The sequence below is a fragment of the Narcine bancroftii genome, chromosome 10, assembly GCF_036971445.1.
Source record: "Narcine bancroftii isolate sNarBan1 chromosome 10, sNarBan1.hap1, whole genome shotgun sequence".
Taxonomy (NCBI): domain Eukaryota; kingdom Metazoa; phylum Chordata; class Chondrichthyes; order Torpediniformes; family Narcinidae; genus Narcine; species Narcine bancroftii.
This window is the reverse complement of record NC_091478.1, coordinates 4308841-4314813: the sequence shown is the minus strand read 5'-3', so window position 1 is coordinate 4314813 and position 5973 is coordinate 4308841.

The window sequence follows — 5973 nt, the reverse complement described above, 5'->3', positions numbered from 1 at the left end:
CACTTAATTTCTGATTTACCATAATGCAATTTGTGCTTTGTATTAAAACAATAACAGAACATTCTGGAAATATTCAACAGATCAGCCACTTCTGTGGGAAGAGAAACAAGGTTGGAAACCAAGGCAGGCACATGGATGGAAGAAAAGTAGAAGGTTACAAGGTAGGGGAGATTTAGTACATTTTTTAATGAATATATGGGTCAGCAAAATGCCAAGGGCCAAAGGGCCTGTACTGTGCTGTAGTGTTCGATGTTCGTCAGAGGCCTTTGTGCACTTTGCATGCTTTGTGTTCATCAGCTGGAGCATGTACCAAATGAAAACATTTAAAATGATCTCACTGCAATAATGATGAATGAAGGACTTAAATACTGGGCATAATTGTAAACATGTCAGAATATGCTATTTAACGTAAACAAGTTACATAAAATACGAGTAGAATGGGAATGGATTAACTGGAGCTGCAATTTATTTTCTCAGAAATATTCAACGTAATTTCTCCTTGAAGCCTTCAGAGAGCACTAGATGGAATTTCACAATATTTATGGCTCAAATATAGTGGAAAAATTGTAACAGTGATATATTTATTTTGATAATGTTAACATTTAGCAACAATCAATGGTAATTATTTCCACAGACACCACAATTTCTCTGGTAGATATGCAGCTGAGTGTACAACAACCTGGTTGGTAGCACAGAAAACAGAGTCCAGTTACATAGGGTAATTTTGTAATTCATCAGAGAGTACTAAACTCACTGAGGGGAGCGGTGAAAATAATTTAAATTTCTTCCTGTATGAGTGTATTCCAAGCATTCTTGATTTAATGCACAATTAGCTTCGTGGTTAGTGCAATGCTATTAAGAGCCAGTGACCCAGGTTCAAATCTGGCACTTTCTTTAAGGTGTTGGTACTTTCTCCTGCACGTCTGCATGGGTTTCCTCCTGGGTGCTGTGGTTTCCTCCCACCTTTCAAAAATGTTCAGGGTTTTAGATTTGTAGAAAACAAACGAGTTAGTTGTAAATGTCCTATTCACTGCTGCATGTACTGTGTGGAAGTGTAGAAAGTACCAACTCTCTAGACTCCTTGGCAGGAGTGATATTTGTCATGTACTGCCATGGTCGATGAACATATTTGGTTGTGTCTAGTATCGATGAGGGTCAATCAGGTGCGACCATCCTGTGTCACAAGTTCCCTGGATCACTTTCTATTGGCCAATCAGCTTCCTGCTGATCAGAGCTGTTCAAATCCAACTGCCTGAGTCACCTGTCTCTATTTACTGGAGCCTGCAGATACAATCCCTGCTGAAGTCTGCCTCCTTTCAAGGTCGCAATTGCACTAAGTGTGGGTGCAAGTGATCAATAGCTAGAAAAAAATTAACATTACAGATGTATAACTTCAAGAGTCTCTTCAGGAGCTGAAATATTGTGCATAATGAGCTGGCCAGTGTACTTTTCACCCAGATCTTGTTTTTTTTTACAGGCGAGGTGGAGATGTGTTATCCCCATCAGAGGTGGTGGTGGTGGTTGTTTATGGTCAGCAATGTAGCTATAAACTCCTCCTCTAAGTGAGCAACTTTAAGAGAGTTGATGCTAACAATCTCGCTCTTACCTTGTATATTGAGAATTAAATACTTGGAAGACCCACATATCACCTTGTATGGTCCAATGGGAGGGTTGATGTACTGGGTCACCTCTGACACGTGAACACGAACTGTGATCAGCTGGTACATATGATAACATTTTGTGTTCACACCTTGGCAGGAGTGATATTTGTCATGTACTGCCATGGTCGATGAACATAATTGGTTGTGTCTAGTATCGATGAGGGTCAATCAGGTGCTACCACCTCTCCAGAGACTGTTAGTATAGTGCCATACACTAATTCAGCTGGTGTGCAGTCTAGGTCTATTACAGTTGTATGGATGCCCAGTAGAACGATTGGCAAGTACTCAACCACTGGTTTGGGTTCTGCTGGGCTTTCAATGCTGCCTGAAGTTGACGATGCCATTAGCTGCAGAACGATGGGCTGTTGTGTGGGTGCATGTATTACCAAGTAGATTGGTCAGTTTGTGAAAGACTTAGGATTCAAACTGTCGACCCCTGTCTGTACCGCAACGTGTTACCCAGTGATGGACCAAAACTCTGAGCTGTCATGTCATGAATAGATATAGCATCAGCTCACTTGCTAAAACAGTCTATACAGGTGAGAAGATAACTGTACCCGCTTGACAGAGGAAGAGGACCTACCAGATCGATGAGTATATTTTGAAGTCTGAGGTAACGTATGCTTCAAGGGAAGCTCTGGTATGATGGTGAACTTTGGCTTTCTGACAGGTGATGCAGCTCCTAGCCCACTGGTTAACATTTTTATTCACGTTAGGGCCTACAAAATGAGATGTTATCAGCTGTGTAGACCTTAGACCAGCATGTGACATACCGTAGAGAGCATTGAAACAGATTGCCAATGTTTCTTGGGAATATAGGGTCATTCATGTCCATTAGATACATCATGTAAGATACGTTCATTACTTGCTGGCAAGCTTACATGCTTGAAAGAGAGTGAGGTTGATTGTTGAACTGCAGCCTAGTCGTCGTCCCCCTCCTGGGTGCTCTGGTTTCCAGCCACCTTTCAAAAATCTTCAGGGTTTTAGATTTGTAGAAAAAAAACTAGTTAGTTGTAAATACTCACTGCTGCATGTACTGTGTGGAACTCCAATGAGCTACTGAAAATCAATGATAGAGGAGGTATGCAATGCATCTACATGCAGGTGTGACATGTTGAATATGGGAGGTGAACTTGATATGTAGTCCAAGTGATGGACTTCACGTGGGGAGTACCTGTCCGGCTTGGAACAAAGAAATTGTGTCCAAAACTTGTGATCAGTGTAGATGGTGAAGGTGCGGCCCTCGAGTAGATGGCGAAAATGTTTGTTGGGAAGCTAAACAGCCAGCAGTTCATGTGCTATACTTGGTCTCAGCACGTTGGAGTCACTTGGAGAAAAAGGCGAGCGGTTGCCAGACACTACGAGCTGTTGAGTGGCTCCACATACTTCAGCATCCAATGCAGTGCCAATGAGACCAGATGGAATGCTGTGTCAGGATGAACCAGAGTAGGTACCCGAACTAGGTCACTCTTGGCGCGATGGAAGGATGAAAGCTCCACCTTGTTGAGTGTGGTGGGACTGGTTTTTCTGCATCTTGTTCTTCAGCATGTCTGCGAATGATTGGAGTTGGTCAGCACAGGGCGGGATGAACTGTCTGTAAAAACTGATTCGTCCAAGAAACTCCCTCAGCTTCGAGAGCAACGAAGGAATGGAAAAAATCACAGATGACCTTCATCTTGTCATCATGAGGGTGAATCCCGCATTCATCAACCATGTGTCCCAGGAAGGTGAATAACAGTGCTCCAAACTGACACTTGGCCGGGTTGACAACTATGCCGTACTCACATAAACGCTAGAGATAAACCTAGACAAAATGAAAACCTGAAATGTCTGAAAATTAATGATAGAGGAGGTATGAATATCTGAAATGTCTGTGCCACATTTTGTAAACCAAACAGCATAGGTACCCACTCAAAGTGAGTCGTGAGGGCTGTATTAGGTATGTCAGCAGGTTCCACTTGGATTTGATAGTATGTCTGAATCAAATCTATCTTGGAAAAAATGTGACAACCACTAAGCGATGATAAAAATCCTGGAGATGTAGGATGGGGAACCGATCAGGCACTGTATGGGCATTCAGGGCACGGTAGTCACCACATGGGTGCCAATCTCCCAGTGTCATCTTGGAAACCATGTGGAGGGGAGACAACCAGTTGCTGTTGGTCTGTTGAATGATTCCCAGTTTCAACACATCATCAAATTCAGCTCCAGCAATCTGCTGACAATTGGGGGGGGGCGGGGGGGAGTCACTGAGGCCAAGCCAAAATGGTCCACGTGTTTGTTTATGGTGGGTGACGGAGTATTTGACCTCAGTCTGCTTGTAAACTGGGCAAGTAATCTCCAGATATTCTCTAAGAAGGGTGTCGAGAGGTGTATTCAATGTCGTGGTCATAACGGATGGACTGCTGTGTATCACTGACGATCCCCTGAACTGTGAAGATGATAGTGGACTCGATAAGTTTATGGTGTTTGACATCCACCAGCAGTCCATACTTGCGTAAGAAATAAGCTCCAATGATGGGTGCGGGTACATTGGCAATAATAAAAACCAACCTAAAAACATGCTGCAGGCCAAGATTAAGTGTGTGATCTTTCTCCTTATGTAGAAATGGGCGAATTATTGATAGATAATATTTGAACAGTAGTGGAAGTATGACAGATATCAGATGTTGATGGAGAGAGAATGCTAACTTCCACTCCGGTGTCTACACACAAACACCAGGGGATTTGTTTGCTAATCATGTAAAATAGGGGACGACTGCACAGCTCTGCACCAGGAAGACTCGTCGCCCCTAGTCCCTGGCTTGGGCATTTCCCTGCTGTTTAGCTTGAGAGCAGGGTGGCACGCAGTGTTGAACTTTGTTGCCAAATTTCCAGTGATACCAGCATTCAGCACTTGTGTGCAATGGTGTTCAGCTGCAGCTGTGGCTCCACCCCCGATCTGAACAATGCTGCCCTTTTCAGGCTGTCACTGCAGCCCCGATCCGCGGTGATGTGGCAGGTGAGCACCTGAACTTTATGTGCAGGTTGATCAACAGTACGCTGTAGTTCTGTTATTTCTGATTGCTGTATGGAAAGAGGCTCAGGAGCACCGATGTTTTGCACCGATCTGCCCAGATTTTGTCAGCAAATCTTAGCGAGTTCATCAATGTCTACAGCAGAGGTTCTCAACTTCTTTCTTTCCACTCACATACCACTTTGTATTCCCTGTGCCATGGGTGTCTGTGATTAGTAAGGGATTGCTTAAAGTGGTATATTTCTTTCTTTGGCTTGGCTTCGCGGACGAAGATTTATGGAGGGGTAATGTCCACGTCTGCTGCAGGCTCGTTGGTGACTGACAAGTTCGATGCGAGACAGGCAGACACGGTTGCAGGGGAAAATTGGTGGGTTGAGGTTGGGTGTTGGGTTTTTCCTCCTTTGCCTTTTGTCAGTGAGGTGGGCTCTGCAGTCTTCTTCAAAGGAGGTTGCTGCCCGCCGAACTGTGAGGCGCCAAGATGCACGGAAAGGTAGATGACCACTGCTGTAGGCATTGATGTGGTATGTGAGTGGAAATCGCTGCTCTAGACCCAATTGTTACTGAAATATTTTGCTTGAGGAAAAATTGCCATTAGCTCATTTCCTTTGGAGTTCTGAGCACATAAGGAGTTAATTATGGGCGATTAACGTGGTTTTCAAACTTTTTCTTCCCACCCACATAGCATCTTAAGTAATCCCTTACTAATCACAGAGCACCAATGGAATAGGGATTATTTAAAGTGGTATGTGAGTGGAAATAAAAATGTTGAAAACCACTGGTCTGCAGCCTCCGATGTTGATGCCAGGATAAGATGGCCATTATCAGGCAGGTGCTGTAAAATTACTGTTTTAGGATGTTGTTTTCCAGCTTGCTGTCTCCTAACAGCTGATACATTTGCCAAAGAAACTGTGATGGCTTCCAATCCCCCAGCTCTTCCACGCGATAAGAAGGCAGTGTAAACATTGCTGTTCTGAAGTGCTAGTGTGCCTGATTAACTGGGCTTTAAACTTGTTATAACAGTCTTCAATTGGCGGAGAAATTAAGAAGTCACATATTTCTTGTGCAACATCCAGTTCCAAAGAGGCAATAACATACGCAAAACGCATCACCTGTGATGTTATGTTCCAGGTGGAAAATTGCACCTTCACCGCGCAAACCATAATGCCGGGTCAGCGGGCCAAAACGGTGGTAGCTTCAAACTGACCACCGCAATGAGCGGAACAACTGCCGTGGTGGCTGACTGACTCGCCTCCTCTGTCTCTATGTTATCCATGGATTAATATAGACATCTCCCAT